This window comes from Patella vulgata, chromosome 9 (assembly GCF_932274485.2).
Source record: "Patella vulgata chromosome 9, xgPatVulg1.2, whole genome shotgun sequence".
Taxonomy (NCBI): Eukaryota; Metazoa; Mollusca; class Gastropoda; family Patellidae; genus Patella; species Patella vulgata.
In genome coordinates this window covers 25078069-25098821 of record NC_065887.2, presented here as the reverse complement: position 1 = coordinate 25098821, position 20753 = coordinate 25078069, and the positions used below count along the sequence as shown (strand labels likewise).

The 20753-nt window shown below is 35.3% G+C and overlaps 1 protein-coding gene across 4 annotated transcripts in view; it reads left to right on the top strand.

The window, feature by feature from the left end:
• The window catches only part of LOC126831520 (cys-loop ligand-gated ion channel), a 46278-nt gene that overhangs the window by 7964 nt on the left and 17561 nt on the right, over positions 1–20753 (top strand). The window lies entirely within an intron of this gene.

The window sequence follows — 20753 nt, the reverse complement described above, 5'->3', positions numbered from 1 at the left end:
CTATTACGTGGATTAAAAGGGTGTGAATTTTTTCACAAGCCCCGGAAATTTCGCAATGGATGGGATGCTGAACTTTTACCTAGAACCAACCTAGCTGCAAAAATAAACCGGAGTTCTGCGAACTATCATTCCTTCCAGTATCTCGAAGTGTCAAAAGTGAACTATTTGATGTTTTTGTTATCTACAGACCCCGCTATTCAGCTAAGAATAAATGGACTGTTGATGATTTCGTATCAGATTTCAGATCATTATTGAAAGCAGCAATCTCTCGACCAGGGGGCCATTTCAATTTTTAAATACGAGTCCAGTGACCGCGCTGGTGAGCAGACATTAATGGACTTGATTGCATCATTCCGGCTTGTCCAAAATGTTCCTGGGGCCACACCCTCGACTTGCTATTTACCAGGGAGTCTGATGATTTTACTCCCATCAGACCACAGTGAGATTATTGTTAATCTGTACACTGTCCACCCTCCATGTTTGCGTAAAACTGTGCAGTACAGAAAATTGATTGACATAGACTAGTGAAGTCTCGTGGTAATAATAAAACATCCTCTCCTAGTCTGAGCACTATGACGCTTGCCTTACCTCAGCTTTGGATAGAGTAGCTTTTTTAACAACGAAGACAGTCACCGACAAGCCCAAAGCGACATGGTTTACACCTGAAATGTCTGCGACGAGACAAGATTTGTGAAAAACTGAAAGGCAGTTTCCACCAATCCCGGAGGTCAATAAGGACATTGTATACATGGAGAAAAGGAAGTATAATGACCTAATAGAGAGAACTAAACGGAAGTATCACCAGAGCCAAATACAAAATGCAGACTCCAAGGAACTTTTTTAAATCACTATATAATAAGATCATTGATGACAATAATTCTCTGAGTAACATTATCCCTGAAGAGGTCTCTACTGAGCAAGATGCTGCGGATCTTCTATCTTCATTGAAAGGGTAGATAAACTGTGTGACAAGTTTGATACGTCTTCTATATCACAACAAGATGACCAGGCCCCATGACCTTCCACCATGACAACTTTCAGACCGGATACTGTGGATGAAATCAAAAACCTAATCATGGAAGCTCCATCTAAAACATGCCCACAGCTTTGTTGAAGATGCATGTTGATAGCCTAGTACTATCTATCATTGAACTCGTGAACGAGTCCATTTTAACAGGGATAGTGCCAGACTCGTTTAAAACTGCGTATGCCCGTCCACTTTTGACAACAAGTTTGACTTGATCATATTCCTAAGAATTTCCGTCCTGTTTCTAACCTTCCTTTCGTTTTTAAGATCTTAGAAAAAGTTGTCATGTCTTGTTTACATGAATATCTGTGCCAAAATTCTCTGTATACTAACTGTCAGTCTGCTTACCGCCCTAACCATAGCTGTCAGACAGCTCTACTTAGTCACTGCCCTTGATCCACAGTCTTATGTGATACTCTCACTCCTTGACCATAGTGCCGTTTTCGACATTCTGGATCACATGAGGCTGTTAAATGAACTAGAGATCCGCTTTTAGGCTGGTTGGGGTCGAATCTCTCAGATAGAAGTCTGTCAGTTTTTGTAGGTAATAGCATTTCTGGCCAAATGCCATCGAAGCGTGGTGTACCGCGGGGCACAGTTTTGGGTCCGGCATTATTCACTATATATACCGCTCCAATCGACGAAATTATTACTAAACATGGTTTGGATGCCATGATAGTCAATTGTATTTTACGTGCAAGGATCCATCTGTATCGTTAGATGTCATTGAAGCCTGTATCAATGAGATAAGATCATGGATGTTTGATAACAAACTAGTGCTAAATGATTCCAAGGCTGAAATTATTCATTTCAGTCCGTCGATCATTGAGTCAGTCCGAGTTAGTGATCATTTTTTTCTACTTTCGAATTCAGTTCGAAACCTTGGTGTACTGTTTAATTCAGATTGTTCCCGAGAAAGTTTTGTTCAGCAGACTTGTCGTAGTGTTTCGTATGCACTGTTCAAGATTGGGCGTATCCGTAGACTTCTTAGTCCGAAAACTACTGGGAAACTAGGCATGCCATGATCACTCCAGGGTTTACAGAATGCAGCAGCGTGTTGAATTTAAAGCACTACTAACTATTTTCAAGGTAGTGAACAATATGGCTCCGGCTCCTGACCGTTAAACAACTACCGAAATCTACCAGATTCAATTAAGCTCTATCTTTGGACTATCCCATTGGGTAACACGAGAGAACGAACAATACATTTTATGGAAATGAGATTTTTCGGCACTATGCACCTTCATTATGGAATAAAACCATGCTCTTCAAGCGTCATTTCACTTGCTGGTCAATTCTCTGAATCATGTGAAGAAATATCTTTCTAGTAAAAATCACCTCTACTGTCTTTTACTTATTTTTATTCACTAGATTTTTTTATATGAAAACCATATCATCGTTGAATTTTTAAATCATATTACTCATGCCTCTGTTAAGCGCGTTGAGACTTTGCATTGAATTGTATATATTTATGTTAATATATTTGTAGAATGCGGTATATTAAGAATGTACTATTATTATTACTATATATTATTATTATTATTATCCAATTATGTTTATCAGAAGAATATGCCTATTGACCATAACGAATTATCTTCAAAGTTATTGCCATTCATCTTTTTGAAACTCTTGAAAATGCTTTTGTTAGCTGACGAAATATCTAAAAGCATATGAGAAATATTTGAGTTCTTCATGTGAGTTTGAATATAAAGGCTCTATATTTTCTTGGCTCTATATCTCTACGTGACCATAGAAGGCCCCGAGACCTACACTCCTTTAGCTCACATGCCACTTGTCTCGTACAAGGGCCCACATTTCCAAATGTCCTTTCTAAAGTAACTATGCAAAACAAATAATAAATTATTTACTACACAGCTGTCGATGTGAAGTCCAAAAATACCTTTATCTTACTCCGCCCGTGAGCTACTTTATCGTTTGATGGATGATGTGTTACGTAGTTAAACTATTACATGAATGGATGATATATAATAATTTTTATTCTCCCATTTGGCACTAAATCAATTTGTTTTATTCCTTTCTTTTTCACACATTCGATACTTGCAATCTGTACAGGTAGGCTATTTTATGCCGTCGTTCAATATAAGTGTTATCGGTTTACGGTCTCAAATTGGGGTGGTAGGATTTGTACGCATTTTGATTTCATGTTGTTATAAAGGATGGCCATAACCTGCTTACATTTTAATGTGTTTTTCCGGTCATTGTTTTGGTAATGTTTCGCCCATATCGTTAAGAAATGATCATTTTACTGGCTAACGGATCAGACTGATCTAAAATAATTGAAGGCTTTTATGACCATGTAAATTTTCTAATATAACATATACTATTTGCTTTTTTTATTATACAGTTTCATTTGTAAATGTAAAAATAATTGTATAATTGATAGTTATCACCATATTTTCCTGGACGTTCATACTGTTCTGAACAAGAACATCTTCTTATAATTCCAAAATATAAACTCAAATCCTTTGAATACAGATCGTTTGTGCCTGTTCTGTGGAGTTCATTACCCCTGAACATTAAGCTATCATCCAGTCTAGAAACATCAAAAACTAATTTAAAAACTCATCTATTTATGACCTATTGTGGCACCCAGACTGTGTAAAGTCCTGAGCATGCCCACCTACATGGAACTGTACGCGGTATAAATGTTCATATTATTACATATTATTTAATTCTCTTTGAATATAAAAACCAGGGCTGATAAATTAAAGTCTTCTACCTGTAAAAATGTACTATAATGTAGCTCGAAAAGCTATTGTGTGGTCAACCTGGGAGATGTACTGTCCTAGCTACGAGAACGTAACTAAAAACGCTGAGATATACTGATGTGCTTATTTTTAGCTACGATTGGATGCCTTTAGTTCCAAGTGGCAAACTCAATTTCTTTATTAATGTATGTACCATCTTAAAAATAAGTTAATTTTATACTGTTAGTGCTTATTACACATACGCAGTCCAATCTACTGAAATAACATTCATTTATCAGCAAATATTGACAATACAGTAAATCAAGCGTTGTTTTTATCAATATTGATTCGGACGTTCATAATTACGGCGTATTACTACTGCGCAACTCTAATCAGATTAGTACTTTGATTGGCTATTGCACACGAGGCCCCGCCTTTATGTGTTAAAGACGTAAATTTAAAATGTCGGAAAAAGCAATCTACTGTCGCTTTGATTTAAAAAGAGAGGATTTGTACCCGTTTCAGGTAGGATTATATGCTTAATTGTAGTTGGGTGTGGCAGAAGTATTATAAATAACAATAATCAATCGTTGTTTTGATTAAAAATATTGTCAATTTTGTTTACAAATGCCGGGTGCGAATCGCACCCGCATGTGCTACGTTGAAGGTAATCTCTTAACTCGAAACACGAAGGGTTGAGAGATAAGGTTTGTTATCTAGTACTGTCCAAGTAAATATAAAGAAATAATACACCTAATAATATATAAGAAGGGAGTGCGAGAAGACGAGGGGACGGATTTTAGGTTTGCCACTGCTTAGATAGAGGGGAAGATAGGCGCAGATCTCTGATAAAATGTTATTATATGTAATAATTCTTTATGTAACCAGAATCGTTGTCTAGATATTATTCCAGAAGCAGCAACGGGTCGTCCACAGAAACGAGCTTCAACTGTTGTATTGATATTTTCTACAGATGATCATTCTGAAGTGATGCTATTTCCCAGACTCCAGCGATACAGAAGCGCTTTTTTATCGATAAATATGGAACTAGGCGATTGTGCTAATTTAGTCTTCATAGTATACTAACACCAACAAAAGTTTCACATAGAACAGATGCCAATAATAATTAACCTAATGAAGCATTTGTTGCCTTACATTGTTGTATCAACTTAGTCAAAGATAACCAAGGCGGCTTATCTGTCAGCACGTGAAACCCAGATCATTTCTTGACGTCATTAAAAGTTAATATGGCGTCCTATCTTTGATCAGTTTCTGCATTCCTACCTTTTCCTTGATGACCTATAATCACTCAAACACATGTTTAAAGCGAAAAATAAGTCGAGGCCACGAATTTTGCTCGGTAGTAATAACTGAGGTGCATTCAATATATTTATATTTCTTGACATCCTTTAATCACTGTAACGATAACATATCATTGAGCAAAGTGCTTTGAAGATTAGTTGTTGAAAAAAATAGCTTCTGTTTTTGTGGAATACAATAAATTTGTTGATACTGTAGTTCGTGTACATACGTCATGCAATACATTTAAAAGATATAAATGCCCATTAGAAATTGCAGTAAGAACTATTGAGATATAGGAGAGGGAGGGCGAGTGGGGGCGGGGGTCAACGATATTTAGAATATATATACATGTATGACAAGAACATATAAACGGACACAAAACTATGCGTAAAGCGTGTATAGAAAATAACACCTTGTTAGCCAAATCGTGCATACTGCGGATTGGAGATGCTTAGTCCGAAGTTTTAATACATTTTAAACAAAGGCAACGTTATGTTATACTACTAGCTATATGCTATTAGGAATACAGAAACACACACAGGTATCGAACCCCATTGCCGTCTTACGCGCAAAAATAGATATAACTAATTAAATACAATGCTTGGATTTCTTGGAGGTAATTCTGGGATAGCAACAGCTATCGACTACAATTGAGTAAAGGACTGTATACCACAGGACTAACCATATTGTCAGAATATATACTATTTTGCCCCTTTCCTGAAGAGGGGCACGTTTGTTTGGTTTCCTGCATTATCTCGATCGTATTCTTATCCAACTCCACCAATGATTGCATGTATTTCCCAAATGTTTGTTTTACGTAATAATTGATCTCTTTATTTTCTCAGTGGTCCAGACGGGAGGGCCTGACAAGGAAAACTGTCTAGTCGTTCAGATGGGTCGAAAAACCGAGGTCCCGTCTATACATTGGCGTGCATGTAAAAGACTCCTTGGCAGTGGGAATTCGATATGAGAGTAGGCCATAGTGCCGCTGCCCGGGCAAAATTTCCCTCATAGCACACTGTATGGCGTGTGGCCGTCTTCATTAGCACAGTATAGGAGCAAAACAGTAGGACGTTAAACCCCATTTCATTCCATTTCTTTATTTTCATAATTGGGTCAATGTCCATTTCCCGCCTATTGTTAAAGATATAATTTCTCTTTTGTCGATGATTTTGTGACTGATTTTTCAACAGAAATAATATTTGTCTCGATACAAGCTAACCCGTGTATGGGAACATCTGTACAGCATTATGGTGGTATGCTTGGTTCCTTCTCTCTCGTATTATTTGAATAAACATTGAATTATATAGACACATTCTCAACATTTGGTTTATGTAAATCAACAATTCCATCTATTAGTTAGTATTGGTTTAACCACTGTTTATATGTCTTACAGCGTTTGATTTTAATTATTGTTTCAAATTGTAACAAGACGATTGGATCATCAGTATTTGACACCTGAAATGATTTGCAGAAAACCGGCTTATTTGGAATTTATATGCCTTTTTCAAATTAGTGAAACTAAGAATCCTGTTGAATTTCAACAACTTCTGTTTATTACTTTGTAATATAAGTCAACACTAATAGCGCCAACAATTATAATTGTCATCCAATCAGTTTGAAATCTATATGTGTTGTGACACAAAGAATCCTATTGAATAATCTTACCCGTAATTACATTTTATCAAATCTTTTAAAGGCTCTAGCGACAACGATTTGAAATAGTGCAAAAATACATAAAAGACAGCAAAAGTTTTTAACACTTTAACATTTTTAATTTTAAAATTACACTCCCAAAAATGTATATATGTTTGTATTTGTAACTCACTGCCTGTACATATGTCCACCATTGTATTGTAAACATGAGATTTAACTATTGTATATGTTTGGGGAGAACTTATATAGGCGTCTGCCTGTTGTTCAATCCAATTCAGTTTATTGAATAAAATATTGTTTACACTAAACTAACTATACTAGGAATATATTCCTTACGCTGGACAACCTGTGAGCTACTGATGCACTACTGTAGTAATAGATTGCGTCCGCTGGACGCCCATAGAACTATGGGAGGATAAGAATCTTATCGCGTGACAACTCCAATAGAGAGAGAGGGGGGGGGGGGTAACGTTCATTCGACACAAACTAGGTCATTTCCAGACGGACTAACATATGATTCATTTTTATTTCAATAACTAGCTTGCGCGTTGGGATCGTTAGCAGTGGAAAGAAACCGGAGGACCATAAGAAAACCCACGAGATTGGAAAGGCGACCCAACTTCTTGTCACGTACAAGTGTACAAGCGGGGAATCGAAACTACACCACTGGACTCAATGACAGACCTTCTGGTCCAACGCGCACGTGTTAATTATTCGGTCGTCCACCTTCCTCCCCCTTTTGACACTCCTTACAGGAAGGAAAGGTTCCAGTCGTTTATTAATCCGTAGTGCCACCTAAAGTTTCCACCTATTTCTAAAGTACTCTTAGTAAGGATACAGATCCCCGATGTTTCCGATTTCTTGGTATCACATCTTTAACCGGAGTATGCGCGGAGTACCATGCTAGTGAAGGGTGTGATCTAGATTACTTCAAATGGTTTCATGAAGAATGGATATCTCCAAGAGTTGTAGCACCATGGGTCTTTAACCTAAATACCTAAAACCGGTCGCCAAATCCTACGTATGACCCATATATCTTTTCTTACTACATATCTTAGTAGCCTTGTGATCGTCTAGTATTTTCACTTGTCGTCGTTGCTTCCTCTTCACGTTGTGTATTTGCTTCTTCTTATCTAAGTTTGTAGTTAACAAGTGTGTCTTACCAGGAATAACAATGCAGCAGTTCGCTTTTACATTTTATATATCATAGCTGGATACATAGATACACGCATAGTAGATTACAGTAAAGTAATTCTCTCAAACCCCATCCAGCCAGACTCGCTGGGGTGAGTCTGCTGAAAGAAATTGCTACATCTTTTCCTTCTGGAATCCAGCTATTGTCTGACGAATGCCCCAAATTATGATGGTCTTGTAGCTTTGGGTTTCGACGTTAATTGGGGTCACGGTGGCTAAGTGGGTAAGACGCCGGCTCGCTATCCTGGAGGTCGGGTGTTGGATCCCTGCATTGGCCGAGAAAGTTCATCTAGATTTTCGGATGGGACGAAAAACCGAGGTCCCGTGTACACATTGGCGTGTACGTAAAGATCCCTTTATAGTTGAAATTCGATATAAGAGTAGGCCGTAGTGCCGATGTCCGGGTAAAATGTCCCCCATAGCACACTGTATGGCGTGTGCCCGTCTTCATTAGCCCAGTGCGGAGCAGAACAGTGGGACGTTAAACCCCGGTTCATTTCATTTGGACATTCAACTATCTAATTGGTCAATTAGCCCAATGACGTCGAAAACCACCCTTATATAGATAATGGAAACTTACAGTAGAAATTTCACACAAAATATCTGTTATCAAACTAGAATTGAATGTTTACCAAATTATAACTCTTCTTTATATAACAATCTGTCACTCATTCACTCATTTTGATTTAAGTGCATATTAGACAATATGATTTCTATACAATGTGTGAGTCTAATGATTAGGCAAAGATATTAATTAATACAATATAATGCTATCATTAATTTAAAGAGCACAAATTCTAACAATCTCTCTACAGAGTAGTTCTCCGAAGTCTTTTTAAAGAGTAGCTCTTGGGGTGGAATGAGATCAAGGGCGGGCAATCTCTTTCTAGAGAACTTATGTGCTCTTTTGGCACTAAAACAGTATCATAAGGGGGAGTTTTGATGTAAACCCATTTTGAATTGATATTTGAATATTAAAATACATGACACACTCTTGACAAAAACTTCTAAACGATGAGCTTCTAACTACGAAGAGCTTACTCGCGAACTATATTATATCATTACAGATTATGTAATTGGTTGGCGCTTGCGTCTTATAGACACAATTCTTTCTATTTCGTCTTATCCCTTGATTGGTGATAGTAGAAAGCTTTGGGATATCAAAGTCGAAACATCGTCTTTGACATTGTACTTTTTTGTTCCAATAAGCTATGAAGGGATTGGTTATACGTTGTGCAGACCCCACAAATCGTTATTTTGGTAAATATTGATGAAGGCTAACATAATAACAGATTGATAAACTTCTTGAATTATGTCCAATTTTCTAATTAAAGTGTAATTTACATCATCGTAGCAGTGGGTTAATACACGGCGAATAAAAGAGCGTAATTTAGGCCTGGTCGAATTTTGTTCCAATTACGAAATCACGTAAAGATAATTATAATATTTAGTTCATTAATGTATAGTTAAAACCTATAATGTTTCTGTGTTCAGGAAGCTGTTTTTGATTGAAACAAACCAAAGGTTAAAGAGCTAATTGGTTAGCAAGGTGAAAGTCATAATAAAGTCTAATAACAGGCGCCGATTCTATATTAAGAGTATTTGGCAACCCGGTATTACTAACATCATGATATTAACAGAGGTGTATAATGGAACTTGCTTGGTTGCATTGCCAGTCATTACTTCCATGCTGTTTCAATCTATACCAATACTTTTGATGTAATGAGTCGAACTATATTTAGCTGTAAATAAAAAAAAGTTGAACATTGACTTACAAAAGATACGAATCTTGTAGCTGTGGTGTTAAATCATATTCAGTTCATCTTCTTGATTTTGCGTTTTGATTGTTGGTATAGATGATTTTCTATTTGCTGTCAATATGGCTTGAAGGGGCTCAAATTAAGGCCTTTTAAAGTAGCTAAGTCTCTAACTCGGTGTCTTCGACATTGAAAACACGAATTATTTGTCAAATTAAATCAACATCGACGCTGTTATCTTACTGGGAAAAGATGGGCCTCTGATATCCAATATTTAAGACAAAATAAACATCTTACCATTGGTACACGAATACCATAATGCGTTTCAGTGCCATTTGTAACAAGGGTCTCGAAGTATGAGGCTGGACATATTCCACAAGTCAAACGGTGACGTCATATTCTTATCTGGAAAGCATGCGAAATAAATAATATCGGTGTAGACTGGAATGACCAGACGCTAGAGATTACCATTCGATTGAGACTTCTGGCGTATTTCGCCGAACATAACTGAATTGAAATTAGAGTGAAAACAGAAACGATTGATGTGTTGCGACCCATTTGTGTCAATTTCTAGGTTCCAAATATTACGATTTAGCTCCTGTAAGCTTAATTTTCAAGAATGTCAACAGTGGGTTTCTCAAAGCTAGTATCAGTAATAAAAATAAAATAAAACCAAGTACGAACCATCCAAACCATTAGACAAAATTCGAAGTCCTAAAAGAAAACGGTATAGGCAAAATGGTGTAATCAGCAAATGGACTGTTCACCATGCACAAAATACGCGACAAACAATGGTAACAGGTGTCCGGAAGAGTAAGCTTATCCTGCCTAGAGCCACATCCAAACCATAAGACGAAATCTCGGTAAAATAGCGTGATTGGCTAATGGACTATCCGTATGCAAAATGCACGTGATGAACAGTGTTAACGAGGTAGTAGACATAATCAGGGAGATAATATACGCGTCAATTAAATATATCTAGAATAGTCGAAAGAGACATGTTATATTTACCAATCAAGTCAATATGACGGCCATAAAACTGTTTAAAGGTTTTTGTAAGTTTAGTAGGCAAGTATCCCTGTAGTTGAAGCTTGATGACGAATGCCTTGATCTACTAAAAAAATCAGAATAAAAGGAACAAGCTCTTGCGTAACGAATTAGCTGAGACACAAACACTCCATAAGCTGGTGATATTGGAATGTTACTACTAATGAATGGAAAATATTTTTTTTATGGTGAAATTGCGCTTGACGTATCTAATTTGGTTGTTCTTACATTTGCAATGAAAATAAGCTTTTTCTGTCCGAACTGGCATTTATAAATCCAAAGAGATTCTTCTAAAAATTATTGAACGTTTGCGAACCCTTTGATTATCGCAAATCTTATTTATCGTGTTTCATTCGAATCTTATTGAGAGGAAGAAAAGTGTATTTTGGTTTCTAAAACTCGTCGCTACTGTAAAATAAACCAGGTGTATTTTATGACACTTGTGGTGCGTAAAATTCTTGCACAAACCACTAAAACACGTAAACCGTTGAAAAAAAATCAAACTTTTTACTATACAACAATACACTATACAGGTTGTAAGAAATTCCAGTAGGCTATTTTGGTCTGATCTCCTGGCTTAATGCATTGCATTTAGACGGCCTAAAAGATCTAATTTACGTCATGATCAAAGTAGAGTTCTAAAAAAAGACTAGTAAATAAACAAACCGAAGCGAATTTATAGTCTAATTATATTGATTTGACGTTAAATAATTTGAGAAGCTGCACGATAATAGTAATTTAGATTTTAAAAGCTAAAGTAAATGGTTTTGAGATCTAAACTCGGCCACATTAATTTTCCAAATAACAAAGCAGATAATTACACCCGATATAAGGACACTTTAACAAATCTATTAATACTGTACCTTGAACCTGAGCAGCATCTCAGTGTTACGTGGTCAGGCGATTTATAAATTCATTTACAACACAACGTCAAACAACGTCCCAAGCAGCCAAGCCCGACTGTTTATTGTCACTATTTACATGTTTCGGAAGATCTATATTTACTTGGCCTTTATGTGCCTTAACCTAGGGTTTTCGCAATAGACACAATAATTTAAGGTTGGCTAAAATATCGACATTTATTGTTCACTAGAAGTCGGTTGTTTATATATAACATAAGGCTGATTTATGAACGGCGGATTCCGGAAACAAACCAACTGCCCCCCAAGAGAACATACACAAAAAAACGTGGGTTGCGATTAGACCAGATAAGGCTAGCACCATCGAGTAAAATGACAAAAAGGGGGATTATTCGATAATAATTTTGGTTCCAAAGTTTATTTAATTTTCTTTGAGATTCAATTCATACAATTTAACACATTTTTGATTGTTTTATCCCATTGGCTTACTTTCTAGAGGGCATGGACTTCATTTCCAGATCTCTCATTGACGCAAGTTATTTGCCGGTTAGGCTATGACGTCAGAATATTAATGCTGTACAACAGAATTGTTACCAAGAAATAGAAATAGTATCTACTATCGTCTTTTATTTTGGCTGAGAATTATTTTATTTTATGGCTCAAAAGGTAATCTGTTTTTACGATTGTAAAAACTTTATTTTTTAACTATTCATAGAAATCAGATATTTATTTATTAAGGTGTATATCGTTGATAGCATTTGCACAACAAGTCAAGTAACTTGAATTATAACAATAAAAATTGTTTCTGCGTCCAATACAAACATTTCTGTAAAAGAGATTACTGAAGAATAGCTACTAACCTCAACTTCGCTGCACCCAAATTCACCAAGATTATACTTTGTTGGTCCACATTGTGCTTAGTTCTGGAAATATATAATATAATATACAAAAGGGTTAAAGTTGACTGCTCTTAGGTAATAAATACACAAAAAGATAAATAAAATATGGATTAAAGAACTATTTGTAAGTACTTTCGCTAATTCTTTTCAGACAAATATCTTTATCTTTTAACCATTGTATATTTGTCTGAAGAGCATTAGCGAAAGTACTTACAAATATACAAATGTAGTTCTTTGATCCATATTTTATTTATTTGTGTATAATATAATATAATATAATATAATATAATATAATATTTAGACTATTGTCAATAGGCCTGTCTATACTTCATGCATTGTTCACCTATGATGTCACTTTGTGGATCACGCAAGTTTTTAGGCCAAAGTAGCATTCCCTATCTCATATTCTAAGTCACTATTCGTTCAATGAATTTTGAGTGAATTATCAAGAATATCCGAGTGAAAATATTTCAGTCTTATGAATTTGTATTGCCAGAAATTAGATTTTTAATAGTAATTTTCTCGTGTGCTCAACTCAGCATTTAAGCAAGTTTCTGTTGATCTCGTTGATACATTGCTAGTAAAAGTCTGGACGTAATGGTCAAGGTTATGGCGGATTGAGACTGCAAAAATAGTTTTCATATGCAGCTGTTCCAACCTATATTTATTATCAGGTAAAATTGGATAATTGTTGGACCAAGATGTTTTCACATTTGTCCTTTATTCTGACGTATTGTGGCTTTTGATTTATTTTGTGTCAATTATTATATAAAGAGCTTTATTCATGTCCACTGTCCGTCCGATTGTTAACTTTTTCAACTCCTTCTCCTCAGTAGGTATTCTGTTAGGGTTCTGTTAGTTTGCACATTAAACGGGTATGCTTAAACATTTTCGACATCTACTAATATACTGGACGGATTTCAACCAAATTTTGCGCAAATTTGGATTTGTTTAAATAAAAATAAGTTGCCAAGCCACATTTGGGGTGGAAAGGGGCCCCTTAAAGATCATAAACTCTTGGCACATTTCAACAAAATGTGTAAGGCATGCTTCCTGAGTGGCGCTAATTAAGATTTGTTCATATGCAGATTTAGACACTTTTAATAGTTTAGTATTATCAACATTACGATGGTCATTGTTGTTTATACTTTGAATCCTACCACACAACGAACTAATTATAAAATCATTATATTGTTTATTGGCCAAGACATGAAATTTATTCAGGTGGCCGAGGTATATGCATGTAAATTTGCCGTTTTCGTTAATCCATGGTTTGATTGATATTAAATGAGAAATCTACCAAACTTTTATATCTGATACAGACTATTATTTCTTTAAGACATTAATTAGTGGAAAAATGTAGGTGATGTTTCAATACATAATTACATAAGTGTTACTTAATTTTGACTTCCATCGAAGGGATTCTTTGATAATTTTAAAGAGACCCTATGAATTTTAAAATCAAAGCATGTTATTAAAACCAATTATTTTAATCTTGCATGTTGATTATTAATTTGCGTAAAAATTTGAGATTAATCCAACCATGCATTATCGTGAAGAATTTGTCTTAACAGTAATCACGTTAGAGCACGACTGTGTACTTTCCATTTATTTAAAGCAGCCGTCTCATATATTTCAGTGGATGAAACTGGTTAATTCTGTGTGAAGACTCTTAGTAACTTTTATCCTAGTATAAATTCCCCAATTCCGCACTGTATAAGTGTCTTGTTAACTCGTTCTATGCATTGGCCGAATGTAACCTCGTTTAGCAAATTTAGCTTATCTGCGAACAACTCGATGTTTTAATTTAAAACGAATTGGGGTATTTGAACTATTTTTGAACATTTTGATTTTGATTTTTACTTTAGATACTAAATACAAATCTTAATTACGGCGAAATATGAAAGGACTCCTTTAAGTAGGCCCGTACTTGGTTTTTCTTTAATCAATATATTGGCAACTAACGTCATTAAAGCAGGTTCTCCATGTCTAAAGTAAATTAATCTACTTCTACTGTTTCCGTTATTCCATTATCGAACATCTGCGAAATACCTCAAAAACAGTCTACCCGAAAAGTAGCAATCCCTTTACTACCAAGCTATTTTTCTTACAGAACTTTCATACGATTACCTTTAATATTGTCTCATCTAATCCAAAATCAATGAGTGTAAGGTACTTTATGTAATGACTAAAATAGCAACGCTATACCTGGTTGAACTCTGAACAGCATAGTGACTGTTAAGTTTTTAGGATTCCCAAAACGTCGCCACACAGAGTCGATGGTATTGCCGCTATGGCGGTAAATATCAATTTCATTCTGGTAAGATGATAGTGAGAAGATTTTAGACTTTTTATATCCATAATGTTCTTTCAAAATGAGCTCGCAAGTGTAGTAGCTGTAACGGTAAAAAAAAATTCTAACCACGGGCATTGCATTGTACGCAAATTTTAAATACAATACAACCGGACCATCGAATATAAATCAATAAGGACAAATAAACAATTTTAGTTATTTAGACATTATATTTTACATTATTCTCCCATGTTGACTTAGCACATATACGTTTTGGTTCAGGTGTAGAGAGAGGGAGAGGTAGATGTCCATTGTGTAATCCATGTACTTAGTTGTTTAATAGTAAAGTCGAGTATTTGTGTTCTCCAAACCAATGCCAAGAAATACTTGTGTGTATGTTTAAGTTCTTGGCAATATTTCTACGAATATCTATCTTATCTCTTGACGTGTTTAAAGCTTGTCATAATCTTTCAGCTCATCACCCACTTATTGCTGTTGGACATATTTATCTATTTATTAATTATACAGAAATAACCAATATTGTGTTAACGGTGCATGAAATATTTGATGTGTAAGACGTGTGGCTTTCCGTTTATGAGGCACTGTTGCATTTTATTCTTATGTATCCAAATTGCAGATTCATTCTCATTCCAGGTTCATTGCCAGTACAAGTGAACACTTCAACTAAAATTTCTATGATCGGCTACAAAAAAAAGAAGAACGATAAACAGACAAGAATAGTATACCGATTTTTACCTTGAGTATTGGTATACACTTTAAACTGGCTAATAAACTTTCTCTTCCCTTACATACGAACCAGTTAGTCATGATCCCTAGCTAAATACCATGTTGTTTCCATTTTATAGACTTCCATTCATAGATTTCAATTAGATGTATGAATTGCATATAAATAAAGAAAACAAAAAAACGTTATTTAAAAACTGAATTGAATTCTATTCCATATATTAGAAGCAGGTGCCGTGCAATTTCTCCATATTTCATATAAACAAGGACAACATTTACACTAAGGAATACGGGAAAATACTATAATATGGCCGTGTTGAAATGTAAGAACGAAACAAACAATTGCAACTTTGGCTTAAAAAAAGCAATGCGTTATAAATCTATGCTAGTAGGTATGGTGTTTCATAAAGAGAAAACCTGCTTTATTAATATGGCATTTTTTTAAAAGTTTGTCAGTGGCAACAAATTTCTGGACCATCTCAGTCCGTTGGCTTGAAAGCTAGCTACAGCTGGGTATAATCAGCATTGTATAGATGGCAATCAAATCCAGACCCAAACAAATGGGCATGTGTTCACAAAGAGAGTATTGGACCCAATATAGAGCCTTGGGGTACACCACACATAAGTTCTTTCAGATTTGATATTAAATTGCTGAATCTAACATAATGTTTCCGGTCTGTTAGATAGGACTCGATAAGTTCTAAAGCAGTCTATTATGGTCCAAAGTGTCAGTCGTAGCTGAGAGATCCAATAATATTAGAACACACAGGAGGGTTCTTTCTGTGCAGTGATATTTGCGTCCATATTTGTCTTTAAAAAGGAGTGCAGATTATGACTGCGTCCCACCTTTATTGGAGGGACACATTGCACAACTATGTAAAATGGAAAGTGTGAAAAGTAAGAAATAATGTCGAATTAAGTATAATTAAATACTATGAATAAATTCCCTTCTTCGGGTCAACAGTTTCGTTGTACGATGTAGTGACAAGTCGGGTGCCACAACTAAGTTATTTTGGGACTATTACAGTGTAGCAAGTCTGTTTCATTATTGCGCGCATAAGTGGAGGTATGCAGGCCTAATCATTCCCTGAACCAACAGCGAGATCAAAATCATTCGCTCATATCACTTTAACTGTGGATTTTCAGTTTTCTGAACTGGGTTATATTTTCAGCTTTCTGACATAATTCATCGTTTCATAAGTCATTTTGCTGCATCAGGGATAGCACATTTTGCTGCATCAGGGATAGCACATTTTGCTGCATCAGGGATAGCACAGAGCTATAAGAAAAAAACAGTAGAAACAGTAATGTATTCTATGGAATATTGCACCTAGGACAAAGCTTATGTGAAGCATTTCTGCGATACACGACAGGAATATTGAAGTTGAAAATCAAATTGCATTACATACCGGTATTTTTGAAGAACGTGGTGGTTTAATGAGTGCCATAACTTGGCGCTTTACAAAATGGTTATTTCTATATTGGGCTGACATTAAATCATATTTTATCTTTCTCCATAACGTCAAGTTGGGTAATGAACCACATCATATGATGGAAAATTATACATAACAGGCCGCCTAATATTTCTACTTCTGACAACGCTAATCTATTGCACGTCTTTCATTTTTTTCGTCTACTTCGGTCCTTTCTAATATAGATTTTTTGTCAGTAAAGAAAACGTATTATAATGCTTTAAAAGCATTGGACTGACCTTGATAGAAGATAGAGATGCAAATTATTTACAGTTGTATAATAGCAGGTCAAGTCAAAGATACAGCCATTTCACCTTTGAAAGAAAGTTCCAAACGCACTCACTTGTGGAGAATATCCCGTCTTTTTAGCCCAGTTCGGAGCAGAACAGTAGGACGTTAAACCCCATTTCATTTCATTTCATTTCTGAGGAGAATATCATTAGCTGTCAGACATGAACTTTGCCATTAAAATACTTCGTTTATGCAGTAAAATATCTACAATAATTGTTAAATGAGTGACTTACACTTTTGTGTGGTATGCCCGTATAGAATCAAGGGTTTATCCGGGGTGGGGTGGTATGGGTGTAATAGGCATAAAATTCCCTCCTTCACCAGATATCTTCGCAGACACTTATGGTGATGGTAAATTACCAAGTAAATACCAACTTATTAAGAAATAGGTTAATTTGTTCCAGTTTTTTTTTAAACACGATAATGAGATCTGTAAGGTTAGATCTACTTTAATATAGTTCATCAATCATGTCATTCATACGCGACATTTACCGCGGTTTTTTTTGTATGAATTAGCGATATTTACCTCAGATATTTGTATGGTAGGCTTTCATTGACTAGGTTATTATATATCTTCCATGATTGGGTTAAATTGTAACATAAAGATCAGTAAATAAGGACAATAGAAATATCCTATATTTAAAATGGTATAGGACTACATGTTAACATTCATATTTTCTGTATATTGATAACTTTAAACATCTTTACAGTTTACATTCGAACTATTCATTCTGCTGTGAATATCATTGTCAGACTATGCAACACCATTCTTAAATTGTCTTTATTCACGTGTCCTACTATGACGCCTTCGAAATTTTGAAATACCATAGCGTTCTTCGTTTAAAAATTCCACCAGAAGCTCTGTTATGCATCGCATTTACAAAATGCCATATAATTGAGAGCAAATGTAGAGATAACCATGATTGGCAATCTAAAATTTATATAGAGGGCTCTTTCTTATGGATTAATGAACAATCCCTGCGAATTTGAAAAAGAAGTCGGACCTATAATTTTATTTTACAAACTATTGTAGACAGACGACAACATACTTCTATGTTAATATTTGGTGAATTATAGGGAGGCAGGGGAGAGGGCGTGTTATGTGCATCTTATCTTCTTTTCTGGGGGGGGGGGTAAATTGGGTTTTTGAGTCCTGTGGCTACACCACTGAAGAAATGGTTTCATTACCAACGTTACGATCAGAAGCAAAAGACCTGTTCAATCGTTTGTACTTCAAAAGAAGAAAAATCTGCCCTGGGTTAAGCAGCTTATAGTAAACTAAAGAATTCATACAACTGTATTATTTAAAGCATCTTGTTAGATCTTATATGTTTCTGCATCTTATATGATTCTGCCGCTTTCAAGATGCGGATGTGGTCACAATAATTAAAGATAAACAACCCATGTCAAGATCATCCATTGCGCTCATTAAGGAAGTTTTGACAGAAAACAGATTACTGTGGCATGTCTGTAACATCAACTGTATTCATCCCGACGAAACCCATTCCCTGGATCTGTGTTCAGAAAATGATGTTCACCATTTATTGCGTGTTACTAAAGAAAAACAAACAGCGGTGGGTAGGGTGAATTCCTAGCAACATGTCATTATTTTATTATACCCACCATAAACAGTGGAGTGAAAGAGGAAGAAATAAAGTGAATTACTAGTAGAATGAAAGTCAGTATGCTATTATACTAAACGTATGGTATTAATTAAAGAAGTAGATCAGACTACTTGTCTACAACTTCAGCTGATTTAAGAGATAAATACCTAACTTTGAATTACCCTCAAAACGAAAATCCATTGAAGACCGAATATTTATGGCACTGTTTAGACTATTACTTAAGTCTATATTTGAGACACTTAATTAAAACCCATCCATTATCCTGTCGATTTTGTTCTTTATCAGGTCAAATTTTTAGGCTAAAATAACGGTTCTTAAGAAATATCTTAGGTTTGGGGCCGCTAGGTACAAAACCTACAGAATGAGATGACACTCTTAAACCCGAATGAAATTCATTTTTAAAGTATGATAGCTTAGTTTGCAACCAAAGATAACCCAGTTGCATTTTGTACAGTATATGATATAGAGACCGTGGGACGCTATCAACTTGGTAGTGGGACAGTATTAAAGATACATAATGTAGGATTTAGATAACGAGCTAGCCATTCGTGCTATAATAGTTCGAAAATAGATAATGTAAAATGAATAATTTGAAAATTTCATTCAAATTAGTCTATTACAAGCGAAGATATTACCCTTTGAAGGTTTGACAAGGCGTGTGCAATAATTTCAACCACCGTACTGGTTGTTCGAAGCTAAGTCTCGCGCCTCAATTTTAGCTTAAATCAAAATATGGCTCAACTGTTCTAATCTTTTCAATATTGGAGAAACCCGATGCCATCGAGAGTTGATTATGGCCTGGATAAGTTAATTAATGTGTAATTAATAATTTAGAAAACATTTCAGGCCTAAAGAAAGTCCTGCAATAGGCAGATTTAGCTCTTGCATAATGTATGTTTAAGGTACCAGTGTCAATTGTGCTGCATTCATGTGACAGAAGGACAGTATTAACCTGTCAGAGGTGCAGTATTAACGTGGCAGTAGGACAGTATTTACTTATCAGTAAGGCAGTGTTAAATTGTCAGTGGTGCTGTAGTAAGGTGACAATTGGGCAGTATTAACATGCCATTAACCTACCTGCAAATCAGTATTAACGTATCTGCAAGGCAGTATTGTTATGTCTGTGGGACAGTATGAGGTTTAGCTAATATTAGCGATCTACATCTTCAATGACCTTTGGTAACTGGACACTAATTGAGATTCCTCTAAATAAAGCCAAAATATCAACATTTTCTGGGGATATCCTTGGTACCAAACTTATTGAGATTGCTATAAATAAAGCCTCTATATCAAAATTGTCTAGCAATCAGTTATCCACAGCGCGTCTAGTTACAATGTTTTGTTTATCCATTTCCGAACTGAACCAAACTTGATAGAAGATTAGTTTTTATGTTGAATTTTCGGTTATTTGGGTGCAATTGAATTCAGCTAACATCGGATATACTCCTTATCCGATAAATTGAATTAAGCTAACATTAGTATAGCTAAATGTTTGTTGTGTTTTCAAATTTACATATTAATTTGATCAAATGAGCGTGTCTTATAGATCTTATATAATACGATTGTTTTTTTTTATAAGAAACACCAGATAGTAGATGTGCCCATTCAACCATTTCACTAAACATTAATATCAAAAGGAGTAAGACGGCTCAAAATGAAGCCAAAACATAGATAAAATATTTATAAGAACTTTATAAGAATACAATTGTTGTTAACCTGACTGACTGAATTAAGAAGTAAATGAATAATTATTTAAAATCACTAGAAATCCAAACGGTATAATGTATAAACTGATTATATTATTCGATAACTAATCTACAATGTATAAACTGGTAACAATAGTCAATAGCTAATTCCGCAATGCATAAAATGAATACA